Here is a 22039-nt window from a genome sequence, read left to right as displayed (position 1 = left end):
CAGTGGTTTCGTAAGAAGCCCGGCTTTGGGTGGACGGGCCTCTGTTTCCCCAGTCGCTCACCTTGGCAGCAGTGCGGAGGGGTGACCGAGGCTTCCCAGGGTCCCCACTGGCACTGTCCCCCACCCCCAGCCTCCCTAATGAACCCGCTCTCCGAGTGACAGCAGAGCTTTCTCTGAAAGCCCCAGGCCCCTTCCTCTCCGTTCTCAGCCCAGAGCCCCTGCCAGTGGGAATTTTGAACCACCTTTGGCTAGACTTGATCTCGGGGCCCTGGCTCTCCTCTGCCCGTCTCCTCCCTTCCACTCACTTGCCAGGTGACCTTAAGAACTTGTGAACTTGGACCGGCACCGTGACGCCGAGGTGCTGAGCTGCTCAAGAGAAGCTGGATCCCATGGGGCGATGGCGGTTCGAATCCTTGTTCTGATCAGACTGAAACATGCCAGGCATGCATGAGCGTGCCCAAGATCTAGAGGCAGAGGATGACGGGAGGGCACTGCGGGAGACCAGGCCATGCAGGGTGCTCCCCCTGTCTCTGTCTCTCATGAATAAAGAAAAAATGAACTCGTGGACTTCTCCAGAATCACAGCCTCCCTCCCAGCCACCTCTCCCATGGGCTGTGACTCTGGTTGCAAATGTCTCTGAACCTTTAGTGACATCCCCTCTTGGCTTGCTGAGCCCCGCAGCAGCTGGGCTCCCCCTGCCCGAGGTTACGGGGAGCTTCCTGGGGAGGTGGGGAGTAGGTTAAGGCGGTGAGGTGGTATTAATTTGCCCCTCAGGAGGCCTGCCGTGCTTCTGCTTTTAATTTCCTGTACCTCTCAGAGAGGATTAACAACCGATTACTCAGAGGGGTGGCGGAGAAGGGCCAGCCTCCTAGCCAGCGCCCAAGGGCTCTGAGATACACCATCTCAGGGTGGGGCATCGCAGTGGGGGGGGGCAGTGAAAGTGAGGACTCGGCCTGGCCGGCTGATCCTGGCTGTCAGAGGTGAGCGCTTTCTGTGCCCGTCACATGGCTGGCTGACAGCGCCACAGCTTCTGCCCCCACCCCCGCCTCCGGGTCTCTCCAGATGAGCTGCTGGATTCAAGAGTCCAGTCAAAGTGCTGGACTTGCAAGTCGTTGACTGGGGCTCGAGTCCTGAAGCTGGTGGCTTGAAAATCACTCTGGGTGCGTGTGTGTACGTGACCAAAATCCCAGAGGAAGATTGGAGAAGGGGCTGCAGCGTAGCCATCCCCCTGGGTGATTTCTCACTTTCCCTCTCACTGTCTCTCTCTGTCTCTCTGATGAGCACATGCATCCTATGGCCAAAACCCCTTAAAAATAAAATAAAGTGGAAAAAAAGAAAATAAGGGAGTTGAGCCGAGGAAGGAACAGCGGTCCCCACCCCACTGCAGGGGGTGCAGTCCCGCAGACTGTCTCCGGGCCAGCCTGCCTCCAGGTGCTGTTCTCGGGTCTGTCCCCTCCGCAGTCACATCCCATGCTGGCTGGCTCCGGGGCAGGCTGCTCTGTGGAATAACTTGTTTGGTGACAGTGGCTCTCTGTCATCATTTAATTGCTGGTGTCACCGTACTATAACTTCTGTGTGTTCACGGGGTGCGGGTGGGCCGCGTGAGGGGAGTCCCTGACACTCCGGGCTCCAGCCCCTCCCCTGCCCATCCAGATCAGAAATGGAGGCCCGGGGTAACAAGCAGGGACCAGCCTCGGCCTGCTCAGTGTGGTCACTCTCAGTGGGCTCCACCCAGCCGCCCCACCTCGGACAGACTGAGTCACCAGCTCCTGCCCCCCCCCCCCCAAGTCCCTACAGCCCCTCCGACACCCCCACATCCATGCTCCGTGTATCCCCACATAAGACTCTTAAGACCCTGGATTCTCGGGCAGGCAGGTGGTGTGGTAGTTAAGGGCGCTGGACTCCCACATGGCCGACTGCGGTTCAAGTCCTGGACCTGGTGGCTTGCTTTCTCACTTTCTCTCTCTCCGTCTCTCTCTCACTCTGTCCCTCTCTGGCTAGATTAAAAAAACAAGTAAAGATACATAAAATAATTCTAAAAAAAAGAGCCCGGATTCCCACAGTGAGGAAAATGGCACTGTCTGGCCAGAGTCCTCCGTCTGGGTTTCTGTTGAAATCAAGGTCATTTCTGTCAGAGAAGGTCGACTCTCGTAGGATCATCTACGCATTTATAATCCGTTCACATGTTGGCCAAGTAGGAGTTAGAAGGACAGACGTGGGGCACAGACAGTGGCCCAGCAGCAAAGCCCAGCTCCCTGCGAGGCAGTCCCACACGGCAGGTCCAGGTGCAGGTCTGAGCCCCCAAGTACGCAGCACACACGAGCCCCTGCTGGGGTGTGGTCTCCCTCTCCTGTCTGAAGAAGAGTGTGAATAAAACTGACCCCCCCCCCCCGAAGCTTGGTGAGAAGGGGTGGGAGAGTGAGCAGCCAGGCCCTGGCTGCAGGTGGGCACTGATAGCCATGGCCTCCCCGCCGCCTTGTCTAGTCCATAAAACCAGGCCCTGCTCCTGGCCAGCTGTGCGCCCCCTCCCCTCTGTCCCTCATTGGGTCGGAGTTTGAACCCTGGCCGCCCGACTCCGAGGCCACCCCTGGCCTTCCCAGGATTTTGTACACCTCAGAGAAATTCTTCCTCACTGTGAGACGCGCCGCAGCCGCTGGAATCACTCTGGATGGTTCTGGAAGGCACCTGATTGCGGGTGGAGGTTGGCAGGAGTGTCCAAGGAAACGCTCTTAAAACTGCATTGGAAGGTGGGAGATGTTGGGCAGGCCCAGAAGGAGAAGCAGGGGGATGCCTCGCGCCAAAACCTGAAGCCCCAAGAACCTGGCATTTGGAGAACGAACATGGGGGAGCCCTGTGCCCAGCGCTCAGCGCACAGGCCTGCCTCTCCCTGCCACAGCTACGGGAATCTTCTCCACGTGCTCGCCTCTCCCCTGCCCTGCCCCAGCAGCTCCCTCCCTGCAGTGAACCTGGGCCCCAGAGGAGGCAGCCCCAGCCCTGCACGGCTGCTGTTTTCCCTAGCGGCTGCAACAGCGTACTTGGCCCACGGGCTGTCCCAGGCCTTGCCACATGTCGAAGGCAGACTCCATGCCTTCTTCCAGTGCACCTGGGTGGGTGTGTGGCTGCGTGATGAGCCGGGTACTTCGGACTTCCGAGGCCAGGCCAGGAAGGCGACACAGCTGCCACCTGACACCCTCTCTCTGTCATCTTACTCTGGGAATCCAGCTGCCAGGATGCATGGAGCCCAAATGCACCCACGTGGCTGATCCACGGAGAGACCCACGTGGAGGAAAACTGAGGCCTTCAGCCGACAGCCAGCAGCACCCACCAGATGTGAGAGTAACCAGTCTTCAGGTAACTCCGGCTCCCAGCCTTCAAGACTTCTGGCTGAGGCTTCAGACATCCTAACCCAGGCACGAGTTGCTCTTCCGGTCTGAATTCTTAACTCCCAGGATCCATCAGCAGAACACATGGGGTTTTATGCACTGTTTGGGGGGCTATTTATTACACAGCCACAGTACTGAGATACTTGTCTGATAAGCCCACTTCCCTGGATAGGGGTCGGTTTGGGGGCAGAGGTTGGAACCTAATGCTGGTGAATGAGAACAAGAGGGTGTCTACTGAGGGGACTTTACGGGTAGGTTTCTGGGCCTTGCAAGAAACTTATCAAGAAGATGTCTTTTATTGCCTCCAGATGAGGTTGCATAAGGAGATAACACTTGGGCAATGGCAGCTATTTTGTGATTATGAGGGAGCTACCCCAAGATGGCAGAATGAAAAGAACGAACCTCGGTCTGTCTGTCCACGAGCTGCTCATCGTCCAGCCTCAAGTACACCCTGCTTCTGTGAAATAATAACCCTTTATCACTCAAGCATTTTGAGTTTGTCCTTTATCTTTTTTTTTAGAAGTTTTTGCTATCGGGTGTGTGAACTCGCCAGAAAGACAGAGAGAGATGGAGAGACAGAAAGCGAGATATCAGTCCCCAGGGGGGATGGGCACGCCACAATCTCGTCTCCTCCATTCTCCTCTCAGGATCTTGGGCACGCACGCACACGCCTGGCGTCAGTTTAAGCCACTGGGTCCGGGACTTGAACCGCGGTCGACTACATGGGAGTCCAGCAACGTAGCCATTACACCATCTGCTGGTCCCAACCTTTGTTTATCTTTTACGTGACATCTCTTCTTGCCTCTCCCATCCACCTACCCCTGCCCTGGTTCGCCTCTGGGAGGGCAGAGAGGGCTTCAGGAGCTCTGGAGCAGAGGAAGCTTCCCTGCCTGAGCACGCGCTGACGTCAAGGCACGAGGCGGTGAGAGGGGCTCCCAGGGTCTGACGGTGGAGACGAGCACCAGAAAGAAAGGAGGGAGTCCATGGTAGAGACGGGAGAAAACACAGGAGAGGATGCAGTGGGGACAAGGGAGGCAAGGAAAGGGACAGGACGGACACTGGGGAGTGGGGAAGGGTCTGCTGCGCGTCATCTACCTTCACGCCACCCTCTGATGCGAGAGCCCTCTGCCCTGCACCCTCTCACGCACCACCCGGGGCAGGGGTTACCGCAAGCTCTGGAGGTAGAATTCGGACTCCTTTGCTTCCTAGTTGGGTGATCCGGGGCAAATTACTCAAGCTTATTGTGCCTCGGTTTCCTCATTTGTGAACTGGAGAGAGAAGGCTAATTCCATCGTAAGGGGTTTTTGCAAGGGTTTCATGTAGGACTGTATAAGTTGGAAGTGCAGAAACTCGATTCAGACGGACTTAAGCAAGGAATGGAATCTTTGAATCATGTCCCTGAATGACCAAGGAGTTCTGACTTCAGGCATGGCTGGATCCAGGGGCTAAAATGACGTCAGAACTTTGATGTCTCCACGTCTCTCTTTCTTCTGTTGGCATTACCTTTAGCTAAGCTTCCTCTGAACGTCTCAAGCAGATGCAGCCCCACTGCCTGTCTCCTCAGCAGGCGGAGAGAAGACAGTACCCTATTGGTCTCGTTGGCAGCCAGAGACTCTGACTGCACTGGTCTGGGTGCTGCATCCGCCCGTGTCTATCACGTCACCGAGGAGACAGAGTACGCTGATCCACCAGACCGGGCAGGTGAGCCGGCCTTGCAGACCGAGATGGGGCCGCTGCACCCAGCCACGGGGGCACCCAGCCACGGGGGCCCAGATGTGTGTGTTAGGGATGAGGGAGCAGTTCCGAGGACAACGGGGCTGTCCTTAGGAGTAGCAGGCAACTGCCAAACGGACAGTGTCAGCAGGGTCCACAGGGTGTGTTCTGCCAGTTGCCACCTCCACTCCCCTGGACTCACCCCCAGAGAAGCCACCCAGGGAAGACAGCCCTGAGCGACCTTCGATTCCTCAGAAGAACCTGTCAAGGGCAGGTGACCTTTAAAAAAAGTGTCAAAATGCATGTAACATAAACCGACCCCTCTAACCCCTTGTAAGGGACAGCTAGCCCAGCGGCCTGGCCTGGGGCACAGTCACATCACGGCAAACTGTCCCCACCGTCCGCCCCAGACGTTCCCATCTTCCCAAACAGAAATGTGCCCCCCTAAACACGGACCCCAGGTCTTCTCCGCAGCCTGGCCAACCTCCTTTCCCTTCCCGTCTTGACGAGTCTCCTGATCCCCGCGCCTCCCTGTCTCCGTGAAGTCAGACACTACGTGGTCGTTTTTATTTTTATTTATTTCAAAGATTTTTACATTGACTTCAGGATCCTTCATTCCAGGTGTGTTTTATTTTTAATTTTTAAATTATTTATTTTTTAAAGAGTAATTATTTATTTCATTTTATTTGTTTATTATTATTCTTCAGTTTGACCAGAGAGAGAGAGAGAGAAAGCCATCAGGTCTGGGACTCGAACCACATTTGGCCACATGGGAATCCAGCGCTTCAACCACCTTGCACCTGCTGGCCCCTCTTTGTTTGTTTTTTAATATTTTTTTTTTTTGCCCTTTTTATCTGGCTTACCTCGCTCGGCATGGTGTCTTCACGGCTCTTCCACGTTGCCTCGTGAGTCGGTTTTAGCCCTCTGATGGCCGACTACAACTCGGCCTCCTTCGCGTGTCTCTATCGCGTTCTGTTTGGCCACCCACTTGCGGAGGAGCATCCGGGGCATCTCCAGGGTAAGTGCCTGGGAAGCCCAGAGCATGCCTACTTCCACTGGCTGGCAGCCTGCCCCCGCCAGCCTTCCACCCGCCCCTCGCCGTCCTTCCTGGGCCCACGCGCGAACCAGAGCCGGGCTGGCATCCTGGTAGAAGGAAGGAAGAGGCTCGTGGTTAATGACTGATGTTCAGCAGAGGGGGCTCCTTTGTGAGAGGGAGAATCACAGTGAGGTCTGATGGCGGCAGCTTGCAGAGGAAGCACAAGGGCGGGACTTTGCAAAGCACTTACTGGAACTACACAGAAATGTGAACTCTGTTTCCTTTCCTGAGAACATGCTCTTTTTGGAATCAAAAGGCTCCGAGGTGGTGAAAGACCTCGGAGCATGAAATTGCATTACTGGAAATGGTCCGGGCTTTTGTTCTTGAGGCCGAGGCCTCTGTGACGAGTGGGGCAGCAGCACGCCCAGCCGGGCTGCAGAGGGGCATGGAGGGCGGGGCAGGCGGGGCTCCTCCCCACATGGGACAGGGCTGCAGAGGGGCATGGAGGGCGGGGCAGGCGGGGCTCCTACCCACTTGGGACAGGCTGCCCTCTGGAGTTTCCCGGCCCCCTGGGTGCAAACTCCAAAGCCCAGGCCTCTGGAGGCAGCCGAGGTCAGATGCTGCCTAAGTGGGAGCAAGGCTCATGCCTTGTCCAAAAAAAGCATTGATGGACATTTGCTAAAAACACGGAGTCTGGACCCAAACAGCCGCAGCCGCAGCAGCGAAACGGGCAGGTCTGGCCAGAGGCCGCAGGTCTGGACCCCTGCCGCCCGCTGCGAAGGCTTCGCTTAGTTATTTGTGTTTGCTACAGGGCGTGTGTTCTCACCGGAGAGAGGGGCCCTCCCCACTGCCCCCCACCGCACCGCAGTCCCTTCCCCATGAATGAGCAAAATGCACCGCATGGGCTGTGGGGGCCATTTGTTGTTTTGGGGGAAGCTCCAGGTCTTCAGGACCCACACAGGACAAGGCTCTGTGTTGGGAGAAAAAGAAAGGGTCGTCAATGGGATGACGCTTCAAGGTGCCCTGAGGGGCAGAAGAGGCTCAGTTTCAAGGCCAGTGTGGAGCCTGCAGACACTCTTGTTTGCCTGAGGACGTGAATCTCAGAGTTCTAGACCTGTCAAGTCCGACAGGGCAACCGCACACCCTCGTGCCTGCTAGGCCTTTGGAAAACAGCTGGCCTGAACTGCGGTGTGTTCTAAGTAAAATGTTCATCGGAGTGGGCTGGACCAAAAAATGAAAAATAGCTTAGTAATTGTTAATAGTGACTACGTGCTATAATAATAATTTTTTTCATATATTGGGTTAAATCAAACATTATAAAAAGACTTTGGCGTGTTTCTTCTTCTTTTTTTTTTATTGTGGCTGTTAGAAAAAATTAAACTACGCACATGACTCATAGCCTGGGAGAGATGTTTCATGCTAATTAGGAATGTAGCTTCTTTCTCCTCCATCATCCCTAGTATGTAGTTTCTGAATTACGTGACCTCATCATCCAATATGATGGTTGGAGCTCCAGCCATCACGTCACGTTCCAGGCAGCAGAAAGGGAGAAGAAGCAAAGAGACTTTCTTAAAATATTTTTCTGTGTTACAGTATGTGGAATATCATGTTAGGTGTCGGGGGGACTAGTGGACACAACAGATGCTCCTGTATTTTCCCTGGTCAGCAACAACGATAAGTCTTGCTTGACACCTTTCAGATGCTCACATTTCTCATCTGATGCTTCAGCAAGTTGCCAGCTCTCCTGGAACCCGCATCCGGAATCCCACCTCATCCCTGCTCCCTGCCACCGTCCTAGACGGAGCCACTGCCCCCACTCCGCCGACCCCCGTGTTGCCCTTGACCGGCACGGCTCGACAGTCCAGAGGACAGAGATGACGATGGTCTGGAGAGGGGGCCGGCAGAGAATTAGTTCGTTTCCCCCGACGGCAAGGGGGCGGGTGGGGCTGGGGTCTCCAGGCCGGGCCCGGTGTGCCCGCGTTTGGTTGGCTTAGAGCAGCTGTCGAAGCCGCGTAAACATTGGAAGGAGGATACAGCTTGGCCCCCGTTCAGCATGTAAATAGCTGTCAAGCCTTCAGTTTGGAAAGGGCCGGTTCCCTGTGATTTGTATAAATTTTGAGAGGAGTGGAGGCCGCACACACACAGCCAGGTCCCTCTGCACCAGGGTTAGAGTCGGGCTTTCAAACCTCTCAGCCGGAAACCGTGGCCCAGCGTGGAGACGAGAGGAAATGCGAGGACAGAAAGGACGACACCTTCTGCGCCCGGCAGGCACCTCTCCCCTAGAAAGGGACGTGCTTAGAACACAGACTCCATGCTTTTGACGCTCAGATTAAAATGTAATTTGATTTAATGGCATCTCTTCTTTTTTTTCTTCTTAGACAGGGTCTCACTACATTGTCCAGGCTGGCCTTGAACTTGCGACCTTCCTGCTCAGAGTAGCTGGGACTTAGGTGAGCCTGCGAGCCAGGCTTGCAAATGCAATCTGCAAGAGTGGGGTAGGCAGGAGGGCACTGCTGTGGGATGGCCAGACTGCTGAGGGCCTAGGTTGGTCTCTGGCCTAACACAGTGCAGAGGCGAGCACCATGGTCCAAGCCAACAGAGCACTGGGCAGAAGGACCGCATCGTGCCAGACCCACGCATTCACCCACCCACCCTTCCTTCCTTCCTTCCTTTCCTGTCTTTCCTTCTCTTTTTCTTTCTTTTTTTTTTCTTCTTTCCTTTCTCTTTCCTTCTTCCTCTTCCTTCCTTCTTTTCCTTTCCAGTTTCTTTCTTTCCAGTGTAACATTCCCCAGAGGTTGTGCATTCTCTTCTCCCAGTCTCTCTGATGAGCACATACACTCTCTAGCATTATTTATTAATAAATAAATAAATACGTACATATGAAATGAAGTCTACTTAAAAGCAAAGTAGAATTTAGGTAGGAATGTGAAGGTCGTTGAGGACATGCAATCGAATAAGAACAGTGACCCATTTTGTGAAACTGAGTCATGTGTGATCTGTGTCAGCGTGAACAGGGACTGGGAGGATGTCCCCACCGTATGCGTTATTTTTCAGTGCTTGGGGTTAAAACACCCTGTGGAGGGAATCGTTGACACTTCTATAATTTTTTTGATTTTTCTAAAGCACATATATGTAAGACTCTAACGATGCAAAAGTTCAGCCCTGGGACTTCCAACGTACACGCGCACACAGAATGAAAACAGCTCCTGGGGCAAGGGACGAGGGAGCCCAGTCCCCTGGTCTGGTTTCGCTTTGCCTTATCAGGCTCCATGTTGACTCGCTTGGTGCATATTCCAGAAGCAACACTATAGAAAACCAGAATCCCCTGAGTCCCGGCACATTGAAACGGCACTATTTCTGGGAGGTTCGTGCCAGCGAGCTGCTATGGAGCGCCATCACTGTCCTCATGTCCTTGTGACCTGCCGCACCGTGGCTGTCACTTACTGGGCCCTCGCTGGGTGGCCGGCCCAGGAAAAACTTCCAAGCACGCCTTTACTCTGTTCTCAAAATAATCCTCCTGGGTAGGTGATGTCATGGCAAGAGGCCCAGAGGGGGCCAGTTACCGTTGTCTAGCCGCAAAGTCTTACTCCAGACGGGGAGCCCGTGCCTTGAACGCCTAGCCCCTCGTTCTTGGGGTAGTGGCCGTCGTAACAGGAGCTGCTGGCCTGAGCATGAGTTCCCCTTACCCTGGAACACACGCCGTCACATGTATGTTTTCGGTCCCAAGGCTGTCCCGAAACGTCCCTGTCAACAAGATGGCTGCAACGAGCCGGACTTGGCGCTGCGTGGTCCGCACAGGCGGTGGAGTGTTTTGGCCCCATAACAAGGAGCACGTGGATTTTGGTAACGCTCGGAAGTCCAGGGGTTCGTGAGAGCCGGCATTGGTGGCTCAGGCTGGGCGGTATGGAGAGCGTACACTCGCCATCGGTGTTTACATTTCACTTATTTATTTTTCCTGAAACCCCATCAAAATAAAAATCAACCCGTTTGCCCTGAAGCCCTTTCTGATGCGTGGGAGGTAATCCGACCACAATGCACTGGGAGAGGGACAAAGAGCAGGCGTGGAAGTGTGGGGAGGGCCTTCCCCTTATCTAACCCAGACCCCTCTGGACAGAAGGAGCAGGAAGGAGCGCTGTCCAGAGGCCCCGACAGGGCTGGGCAGGCTCTTTCAAGCCTGGCTTCGGTGGGGCCTTAACTGCTGCAGCCGGCTACCCGCTTCCCACTGAGCCGTCTGTCCTCCCAGCTGCCATCAGCTAGGCCGTGTGCCTGGGACAGATCGCGAGAGCCACGTGTTTTCTCAACCCCCTCCGACCGCGGGACTCAGAGATCTTCCCCTCGGAAGACTCTCCTTCCACGGGTCCCATTGCGGGAAGCCCTTACAACCTGGTCCCCGCCCGCCCGAGTGCCCTTGGTCAGTGCAGTGGGGAGGAGTCTTTGCCAAGCTCTGCCAGGTGTCCCGGGCCTTCTCCTTTCTGGGCACGGCTAACGCGTCACGTGACCCCAGTGCCAGGGACCGGAAGCTTACTTCCTCGGTTGCTCTGGCTGACAAAGACCTTTACATTAGACAACACATGGCTGGGAGGTGTTCCCTTTTTTGTTGTTTTGTTTTTTCTTCTTCCATTTTTATTGTTAACTTCATCTGGTGCAAAGGTTTCTACTGCAGCAGTAATTTGGAGTGCTGTGGCATTTCCTTCCCTAATTAATCCCAACTGGGACTCGGTCTTGAGAAGGCGGCCGCGGTGACGGATCACGGCCGTGCAGCGGGCCCTTCCTGCCCGTTTGTAAACACCGCCGGCCGCGGTGCTGCGGCCCGCCTGGGTTCTGGTTTGAATTAAGGCCCAGGCTCAGGGAGCAGCCCAGCTGTGCTTTCCTGTAAGCTCTGTCAGTTTTCCAAAGCTTGTTAACATGCTAATATAAAAGGAAATAGGACGAACTTCAAGGAATTTACAACTGGTCTTAAACTTCAAAGACCAAGGCGACATGGATGCACACAGCAAACCCGTGCGCCCTCCTCCCGCCGCCTCCAGCCCAGCCCAAGCAACTGGAAACAAAACCAAACAGATCAAACTATTAAAAGGTCCTCCAGCAAACCAGGGGTGGCTCTGTCGGGTTGAAACATGGCGAGTGCCTTACATGACGTCCCCAGCGGGGTTACGACACGGGGCTTCAGAGCGTTGTGAAACTCCGGGCAAATTAATAGTTCTGATCGGAGACATGATAACCCTCTCCAGCCTCAAGAAAGCCGCACCAGCCCAGCCTCAAAGGTCGCTGCCTTGTTCGTCCCCAAAGCGAAGCCGGCCAGGTGGGTTGGGTGGGGAGGGAGGGCCGCACTGTCCTCGTCCTCGTCAGCTGCCACCTCCCCCGTGCAGCTCAGCCGGGACAAGGCTGAGCCCGTCGGTGCTGACACAGGGGTCTGTGAAGAACACAGGAGGGAGAGGCGGGGCACGGCAGTCCTTGGCGGAGGGTGATTCATCTCAGAGCCGTCTCTTGGAGATTTTGACAACAAATAGAAAAGCACAACTTTGAAAAATTCCCTTTTAACGTTCTTTCTTCTGTGAGTATCAGCGAATTCTACTTAGCTCAGCCTGGCTGGGTGTGGGTGCCAAAACCCAGCTCAAAGATCTCGTTAACCTCTCTGAGCATTTTCAAACTGGAACCCGGATAATTAAACTGAGGTCGCATCGCAGCAAGGTTAACGACCCTGGCCCGTGACTCCCTCCTTCCGCAGAGCCTCGTTAATCGCTGACCGTGGACAGAGTGTTCGTGGCAAACGCAAAAGCGCCAGCGTGGGGCGGCCTAGGTGGTCTGAGAGTGGCCGCTCACTCCCCCTCCTTGGCCCCCCAGTGCTGGAGCTCTTGGGGTGGCCCCAAACTCAGGCTCACGAACTGTTTGGGCAGGACAACTCTTTGTGGCTGGGCTGCCCTGTGCCTTGCAGGCGTTTGCTGCATCCCTGGCCCCACCCACTAGACGCCAGCAGCCCCCCAGCCCCTCAGCCTGACTCCTGGCAATATGAGATATTTCAGGCATCGCCCGGCTACCTGGGAGCAGAGTCGCCCCATGAGATACGGGGTGCCCAGTTACACCCGATGTGCAGAGAAGAAACATGTTGTTTTTCTTTTTTCTTTTGGAGAGGTTTTTGATATAGGGCGCGTGCGCTCGCCAGAAAGACAGAGAGAGACAGAGAGACAGAAAGCGAGAAATCACACCCCAGGGGGGATGGCCACGCTGCAATCCCTTCTCCTCTCAGGATCTGGGGCATGCATGCACACGTGAGTTTAAGTCGCTGGGTCTGGGACTGGAACCACTGTTGACTACATGGTAGTCCAGCGACATAGCCATTACGCCAACTGCTGGTCCCGAAGCGACGTTTTCTAGGGTCTCTCTCACACACGATTTGGGACACGCGTACAGTAAGATGTACTTGGTGTTTGCGTGGAGTTCCAAACCAACCGGCAGCCTCGGGCATGGTTTGCTAAATGGGGCAGTTCTTCCAGGGAGGCGCCCTCCGCGTGGAGGACCACTGACTTAGGGAAAGGACCACTCCGGCCCTGGCTTGCCCCATTCTGGGTCGTACTCACTCAGACGCCCGTGTTTTCCAGTCTTCTTTTTCCCATGTAAATGGGGTGCAAGGCTGCCCAGTCTGGAAGAGACCGAGCAGGGCGCTGCAGGCCAGTGCCTGGGTGCACTCCCTCTGCCCTGGGCCAAGGCCCCCTGCCCAGGACCATCCTGCCCCCAAACCCTGGGGGTGGGGGGGCACATCCCTTGCTCTTGACAAACCAGAGAGTCCTATTCCTCGGAGGGCAGGGATGATTCGAGGAGGCCATGTGGCTCTAGCAGAGTCGGTTGGAGACGACACGTTTGCTTTTGCTGGGACTGAGAGGGACTCTGGCTCTGTCTTCTGAGTGGAGACAGGTGTGGGGAAATGCCACTGGTTTCCAGTGGAGCTTCCCCCAGAGGCCCCTGGACTTCCCTTGTGTTAACCCACACATTCTCCTGTTACCTGTGTTGGTGGGAGTTGGGTTTTTGCCACGCGTGGCGACCCACGGCGCAGCCTGCTCTGTGCTCTAAACGTTAGGTATCATTACTGTTGTCATTGCTATTATTTCCTCAGGGGACTATAATGTCTTCAAGGTCAGAGGCCACGTCATCTCTTCCTGTGGTTTGGAGTGGGCAAACCGGCCCTTGGGGGCTTGTGTCCCTGAGTAAGTGGAGTGGGTGGGCAGACTGGTTGGTGGAAGGGCAAGCTCACAGTGCATGTTGTAGATGCAGAGAAAACCACATGGGAGGCTTTCTTTTCCTCCTCTCTTAGAAAATCTGCTACGGGGCTCGTGTGCCTTTAACGAGTGGCCACTGCAGTTCTCTTTGCAAAGGGCTGCCCTCACTTCGGCCTCGGCTACTCCTTAGCCCTGTGCACTGGTTAGCACCAAGCGGGCCCGGCACACCCGCGTACCTCAGGGCCTCACCCCTCTGGCCCCCTGCCTGGAACACCGTCTGCGGTCCTCTGGTGGCTCGCTCCGGCACTGTTCAGGCTGACGCGAGTGCCACCTGTCCCTGGAGGCCTTGCCTCCTCGCCCCGGCAGCCGCCCTGCCTGTAGCATGCCTGGTTCCTTTCAGACATGGCACCGTCACTGTCCAGGACCACCTGCCCAGACGCTGCCTCCTCCCCACTGTCATGTAAATGTCCTGAACACAGGACCTGGTTTTATTTCCTTAAAGAATTATTTATTTAATTTCACTTATCATTATTATTTTTTAACTTTCTACAGAGCACATGTGCTTACCAGAGAGAGAGAGGGAAAGTGAGAAAGCCAGCCGCCAGGTCTGGGACTCAGATCCGGGTTGGCCGTGCGGGAGGCCAGTGCTTTAATCACTGTACCACCTGCTGGCCCCGAAAGACAGGATCTTAGTCCTTTCCCACTGCTGTGCTCCAGCTCTTAAGAGATTCCACCATGTAGATGCTCAATAAATCATTGCTGAATGAATGAGGGAGCCGGGTCCCTGGAGGACAGGGCCTCATCTTACCCACTGTGAACCCCCAGCATCTGGTGAGTGCCTGGCACCCAGTGAGGGCTCGCCCCAACGAGGCTGTGGGGCACAAGTGAAGAATGAATGAATGAACGAGTGATTTTTAGCTCCATGCTCATCCCTGGGGCACTCAGGATGAAAGGAAGGTCCGTGTGGAACTCCACCTCTCAGCAGCCCCGCCCACCTGCCACCACTGGAATGACCTCCACCTCGGCAGCTGGGACAGGCCCGGGAAGAGGGACGCTCCTACGGCAAGGTGGCCCAGGGTCACAGCCAGAACCGCGGGCAGTGGAGCTCACGGTGGGTCAGATCCTGGTGCCACCACTCTCCTGCCCTGTGACGTCGGGCACGTTTTGTAGCCTCTCTGAGCCTCCAGCTCCTCCTCTACAGAAGAGTGTCCACCCGTGGGCTGTTGAGAAGCTTCTGAGCCAGGCAGGGCAGGGCGGGAGCATCGGGTCTGCTTTTATCTGATGCTGCCCCACCCCCCCACCCCCCCACCCCGGGGGGCTGCAGGTAGTACACCTGCAAGAGGTAAGGAGACTGCTTTTTGGAGGACGCCCCTCCCAGGGCGGGGGCCTGTAACCTGCTCAGATCTCAGCCGTGCTAGCCGCAGGCTGCCCGTGCGCGTTGGTCCCCGTCAGCCCTGCACCCCTGTGTCCCTCTGTGGAGGGAGAAGGAGCCTGCAAGGCCGCACAGCCCCGTTGGACGTTCTGATCAAGTCCTGCAGGAGAATCGCCCCCTGCCTCTCTCCCTCCCCCCTCCACTGCTCCCGGCTTCCACCCCAGGCTCATTTGCCTGCAGTGAAGTCTTCAGGGCTTTTTCCCCCGGGTGGGCATGTTTTATTTTAGACAGAAAAAAATGACAAAGTCGCTCATAAACCGAGCTGTTTTTCACACTGTGCCTGCTCTGACAGGCTGTTAGAGAAGTTGGGAGGAGAGGTGCTACCGCTATACTTTTGTTATTCGGTGCTAATTAGAAGAAAGCCGGTGCTGGCAGAGCTCGGTTCCAAAAAGGCACTTATTGTTCCCATTGGGATGAAAACGAGTCCAGATGAAAAGTCGATTCCTGGAGCAACACTTCTTCAAGCAAAATATTTTGTTTTGCTCTTAAACAATTAAAATGACCTGGTCAATCAAATAGCATAAAGATGCTAAGAATGGTTAGAAATATTTTCTAAAAACCTGTGAGAGCATTTAAATGAAGGCTTCTGACTGCGATGGGGGCGGTTACAGTGAAGACGCAGAGGAAGAGTGTGTTGGGTCCACAGACCTCGGACAGAGGCCGAGGGGAGCCGCAACCCTCCAGGGGCAGGCAGGGGGCTGGAGGGAAAGCACGTTAGCAGAGAAGCCAAAAAGCTGAGCGGGGAATGCAACGGGCAAGGCTCCCTCCGCAATCTGCCCTCCGGCCTGTGCGCTGGAGCCACGCTGCTGAGTTAGGTGCGCCAGTGTCTCTTCAAAACCCCAGAGCAGACCGTGGGTGGGCACTCCTGTTATCGTGCCCAGTCCTATAACGGAGAAAAGGGGAGCTCAGAGGTCAAGTCGCATGCCCAAAGTCACACAGCAGGTACACGGTGGTGCAAGGATGGGACCCCAGCCCATCAGGCTCAGGGGCCCACGTGTTTGGCTGTGATGCTGGCTCACCTTGCGTGCAGTGTGATCACTACCCAACTGTACAGGTGGAGAAACAGACGCAGAGGGTCCTCGCCCACTGGAGGCTACACAGCAGGCCCTGATGCAGAATGGCCTCCCAGCTCCTAGGAGGAGGAGGCAGAGAGGAGAGGTGTAGGGGAGGAAGGGGGAGAGCGATGAATCACCATCACACGGGGCCCGGCTCTGCTTCCCAGCTAGGTGGCCTCCAGCAAATGACGTAACCTCTCCCTGCCTCAGTTTCCTCCCTTGTAAAATGATAATAGTTCCTGGCTCATCCTGGAGTTGTGGGGATTAAATGAGGTCATTCGCGTGAGCGCTTCACGGTGTGCTGGTCACCCCGCGTTCCCAGGTGCGAGGCGGGCTATCAGCCCCTCCCTGCTGATTCCAAAGGCACACCCCTCCCAGGCACTGGCTGCAGCTGGGGTGCTCCCCATTACCCAGGTGGGGCGTCCTGAGTGACTAACCTGCCCGTGGGAGCAGATGACCTCAAAGGCCCCAGGGGTTCTCACCGCCCCGCCCTGGAGTCCTGCTACCAGACTGCTGCCTTCCTCCAGAAGCAGTGCTCGGCCCCAGGGTGAACACAGCGCCCCTCGCTGAGTCCGGGTGTTCTGGTGAGGGTTCCAGAGCCCGCCTGAGCCCAAGGTCTGTGGCCGCGTGGTTTCTACCTCCTCCCCCAGCAGGTGTGTGGTGTGGGTGGGCACACTTACTTCCGAAATGCTGTCACTTCCTCCCTCCGGGGCAGTCCTCATCGCGCCCGTCCCAGCTGAGCAGCAGGTCGAGTAACCCTCATTTATCCCCTTTGACAGATGAGGAAATCGAGGTCCACAGCAGCGGAAATGATTTCCCCGAGGCCAGGAGGTAGTCGGCGTGCTAGTCCCCACAGCAGCCTCTCCGGCCTTCTCATGCCCAAGGAAGCGCCAGTTCGGTCACGCTGTCACTGGCAGGGCCCCAGAGGGCTGTTTTTTTTTTTTCCCCTATGCTGGGAACCAGAGAACTTGGATGGGCACCCTTCAAAGACCCGTTTATTTCAGTCTCCTGGAGTTGTAGGCGGGGGGGGGGCCATGGTCCCCTTCTCTTGAGAAGCCATGCAGCGCAGCGAGTCACCCAGTGACAGCTAGTGCACTAACTCAGCACTGAAGTCACGCCCACACCCCCGGGGCAGGCCTGGCCTGGGGGCACCTGGGTGCCAGGTCTTCACTATGCCTCACCAGAGTTGGGGCACGGCCCTTTCCCCCGTGGGGGATTCCCTCCCTGAGCTTATACTTGCATGTGGGGGAGAGGAGGCTTTGCGAGGTGGGGACATGGGCTAGGGTGGCCAGTCAGGCACGAGACTCGTGCAATTTGACGCTTAGATGACAAAATTAGTCGTTATCTAAAGACTCGTGCAATTCGTGCAATTCGACGCTTAGATGACAAAATTAGTCGTTATCTATCTGAAACCTGTGTTTAGGTGGGCATCTGCATTTTCATTGCTAAAGCTGGCAACCCTCAAAATCACCCAGAGAACTCAGACAACCAGACTCCTGAGTCTGATGGAAGAATAGGGCCTTCCAAGACCCACCGAGAATATCTGACAAGTTAAAGGAAGAAACTTTCCTGGGAACTTTGTGTGAAGAGCCCTGCAGGGGTCACTTGGTTTGGGAGCAGGCCTACGTCCCATCTTCTGCCCCAGATGGTGTGCCTTGAGATGGGGAGACAAGAAAAGGAACCCGCCTTCGAGAACGCCAAGTGCTTCAGCACGGAAGTATTTGTAGGAATGCAAAGAAGGAGAATCAGGAAGCCTTTCTGGAGGAGGCAAAGCTTAGGAGGCAGGGCAGAGTGGACAGGCAGAGCAGAGAGCCAAACCTTCATGGACAGACTTATTCTGGGGAGCTGGTTTTCCTCCACTGGGCCCTTTCAGAACAGCCCTTGCTCTGCGTGGTTCTGGTATGCACGAATGCCAGGGACCACGTTTTAGTTACATAACTCCAGTTCCGAACAACACGGTTCAATTTTCAGTGGCTGTGGTAGAGTAACCACAAGAAATTTTTTCATTGCTAAAGCTGGCAACCCTCAAAATCACCCAGAGAACTCAGACAACCAGACTCCTGAGTCTGATGGAAGAATAGGGCCTTCCAAGACCCACCGAGAATATCTGACAAGTTAAAGGAAGAAACTTTCCTGGGAACTTTGTGTGAAGAGCCCTGCAGGGGTCACTTGGTTTGGGAGCAGGCCTACGTCCCATCTTCTGCCCCAGATGGTGTGCCTTGAGATGGGGAGACAAGAAAAGGAACCCGCCTTCGAGAACGCCAAGTGCTTCAGCACGGAAGTATTTGTAGGAATGCAAAGAAGGAGAATCAGGAAGCCTTTCTGGAGGAGGCAAAGCTTAGGAGGCAGGGCAGAGTGGACAGGCAGAGCAGAGAGCCAAACCTTCATGGACAGACTTATTCTGGGGAGCTGGTTTTCCTCCACTGGGCCCTTTCAGAACAGCCCTTGCTCTGCGTGGTTCTGGTATGCACGAATGCCAGGGACCACGTTTTAGTTACATAACTCCAGTTCCGAACAACACGGTTCAATTTTCAGTGGCTGTGGTAGAGTAACCACAAGAAATTGCACACAGTCCGGCCCTGCCGTTAGCACTTCCACCTACACAGCATGATGGAAGTAACAGGTGCACGTCGTAATCCGAGACCAATCACATCTCGTCCCAGGCGGTCAGCGATTGGCCACCGTTCTTACGCATCTGCTTTATGCACAGACAGCAAAGCGTGCAGTCATGTTGCCTCCTAGTCTCCTAGTGGCGAACCCACGTGCCACTTTATAGACGTGAGTAATTCAAAGACAGAACCGGGACAAGTAACAGTGTAGCCAGGAAGCGAAAGCCGTGATCTTAGAAGTGAAGTTTGCATGGAGCGTAAGGAGGTGTGGAGGAAGCACCCGACCGTGGGACGTGAGTGGCTCCACTGCTGCGAAACCATCGGGCACAGCCAGAGCAGCTCGGGGGGCAAGTGAGCTTCTCAGGCAAACAAGGAAAGTGGTCACGTTGAAAGGACGACCATGTCCCGAGGAAGTGACGCTGGCCAAACGCTTCACGTCAGTGGGACTGGAGGTATTCCGCAATATTGAGAGCATGCAGGCCGCAGCGTCAGGAGCTGATCTGAACTTAGACAGCAACACAACCTTTTTTTTTAACAAAGAAATAAAATATTTTTATTCTTACTATTTTCTAATATTTCAAATGACAGTGTACAAATACTAGTTTTACTATTATTTTGTTTCTGTATATATTCATAACTGACAGTGTTTAATGTTTTCATAACAATTTTTTTTAGAGGTTTTTGCTATAGGGCGCATGCGCTTGCCATATGGACAGAGAGAGACAGAGAAACAGAAAGCGAGAAATCACCCCCAGGGGGGATGGCCACGCTGCAATCCCTTCTCCATTCTCCTCTCGGGATCTTGGGCACGCACGCACATGCTCCCAACATGAGTTTAAGCCACCAGGTCCTGGACTTGAACCGTAGTCGACTACATGGGGTAGCCGTTACAACATCTGCTGGTCCCAATAACTATTTATTTATTTATTCTTATTATCATCATAATCTTCTTTATATTACATTGAATTACATATAACTTTACAGTGTATTACATTGCTTTTTCAAAACCAATAACAATTTTTTGAAGGTCATGAAATGACTATAATTTTCCCACTCACTGTTAGGGTTGCCTTGCTCAGTTTCAGCTTGCAGTGGGGTGTGTGTGGTCAGGACTACTCTCAGATCCTTGGTGGGCCCTGGTTAGGACAATTTCAAGTTCCAGGCAGGATCGGGCTGAAACTGCCCTCCCCGGATCGCCTGAAATAGCACCCTCGTGACTTCCTGCTGTCCCAGGCCTGCTGTCCCCACTTCCTGTCGGCCTCCCCTGAAAGTGGGTCCTTACTAAGTCACTCACCCTTGAGTCCCCTTGTCAGGGTGCCCCTGGGGAACCTCACCTGGGACAAAGCCATCTGCTGAGTTAGCCCCTCCCCTTTTTAAAAGAAAGAATGATTTTTAATTTAACTTTATTTATTTTATTAATTTTTTATTTTGACCAGAGAGGGACAGAGTGAGAGGAGGTGGGGGAGTGAGAAAGGAAGCTGCCGGGTTCAGGACGCGAACCACAGGCAGCCATGTGGAAGTCCAGTGCTCTAGACCACCATGCCACTGGCTGGCCTCAAGTTAGCCCCCTTTGAAGAGCTTCCCTAGAAGCCCTATTTGGGACTTTTACTCACTTCTTACTGGCTGGAATGTATGGCACGACTGTCTAGCTGTAAGGGCAGCCAGGAGACAGCTTTTCGGCAGGATGCGTTTTTGGGAAAAGGCTAGAATTCCTATTTGATCAGTCGGGTGACTGATTCATCCCAATTTGCCTGGCACTTCCTTGGTTTGAGTACTGAAAGTCCCACGTCCCAGGAAACCCCTTGGTTCCAGGTAACTAAGCTGGTTGGTATGGTGGGCCACCCCCTGGGGAAGCAGCCTCCTCTCACACTGACCTTCCTCACCTGAGCGACAGCAGCTGCTTAGGAACAGCGTCAGCTCTCTGGCTCGCACCTCAGCACCCAGGCGTAAGTCAGACACCAAACGGCTCAGTTACTGCAGGAAAAATCATTTCGCCCTGGCCCAGGTGCTGAATGATAGCAGTTAACTGTAATTATTTGATACATATCTATGAGGCTGAGAAAACTCCCTCAATTAGGAACAAGTCAAGCTTCTCAATTTTCTCTCTGTACTTACCCCCTCTTTTTTCAATGTCTCATAATATAGTCTTGGAAACGGTACCCCATCACTTCTGTCACTTGCTATGGGTCATATAGACCACCCTGGCACAGTGTAGAAAAAGGCAGGGACCTCTGGGTGACAGGGGCTGATCTGCCAGGGATTCGGGCAGATGTTGTTGTTGTTGTTGTTGTTTTTTAAAGGAAAGAACCCCATGAAGGTTCATCCTCTGACCCTGAATGGTTTGCTTCCCTCCTATGGGCAAAAGATACTCACCCCCTCCCAAGACCCTCAAAGTCTTATTGCATTAGAATATTACCTCGAAGTCCAGTACCTTATTAAACTGGATCCAGGTGTGGACAAAGCTCCTTGGGCGTACTTCCTTAAGCATTCCTCCCACTCAGCTTCTCTACTTCCGCAGAGCCTATAGGCTGCGTATCATCTTCTGGTTTGTTTAAACGTTCTCGGCTTTCACCAAAGACACTGATCAGCAGAGCTTCCTTCCCTCCTTTTGACATTGCTCTTGCAGGAAGAAGGCCGGAACCAATGGTCCTGGGGGTCGGCAGCTGTATTTCGGAGTGACGGCCACAGATCTAAGTAGAGCATGAGTTCCTGGCGGTCTCCCTTCTCAGTGGTTGATGTACAGACAGCCACGGCACCACTCCAGCGACGCCGGCCTCGTGACTCTGCACTTAAACCTTGCAGGGGAAAATCCTCCCTCCCCACGTTCTGAAGTTTACTTAATTGTGTTTCTTAGAATCTAGAACTCTGGTTTGCAATGTTCGTTAAAACGACACGTGTATGAGAGGACCCCCCTCAGGGTGTTGGGAAGACTATACGGAGATGGAGCTAGTCCAGTGCCCATGGGAGCACCTGCTGTGGAAGGCACCATGGATCTCAGCCTTGAGAACCGTGATGAGAAGGAGGAGGAAGGAAAGGACAAGGAAGGGTTAAAAGAAGTGAAAGGGGACCAGCAGATGGTGTAATGGTTACATTGCTGGACTCCCACATAGTTGTCTGCGGTTGGAGTCCCAGACCCAGTGGCTTAAGGTCATGCTGGTGTGTGCGTGTGCGTGTGTGTGCGTGCTCAAGATCCTGAGAGGAGAATGGAGGAGAAGGGATTGCGGCGTGGCCATCCCCCCCCCCGGGGGTGTGTGTGTGATTCCTCACTTACTGTCTCTCTGGTGAGCACATGCATCCTATAGCAAAAATGTCTCTTAAAAAAAAAAAAGAAGAAGTGAAAGGTGAGAGGGATGAAGACAGGTCCGCAGTCTATTTAACTGTGAACTCCCGTCAGCTGCAGAGAGGCCAGTTGCCATGCCGTCTGTCAAACGTGGACCCTGCCATCCCGCATGGACTAGTGGGTAAATCAGTTATCCATACAACTGTTTGTTTTTTGTTTTTTTGGGTTTTTTTTGAGAGGTTTTCGCTATAGGGCGCGTGCGCTCGCCAGACAGACAGAGAAACATAGAGACAGAAAGCGAGAAATCACCCCCCAGG

This window comes from Tupaia chinensis, unplaced genomic scaffold, assembly GCF_000334495.1.
Source record: "Tupaia chinensis unplaced genomic scaffold, TupChi_1.0 Scaffold000066_1, whole genome shotgun sequence".
Taxonomy (NCBI): Eukaryota; Metazoa; Chordata; class Mammalia; order Scandentia; family Tupaiidae; genus Tupaia; species Tupaia belangeri.
This window is presented reverse-complemented; position numbering follows the sequence as displayed.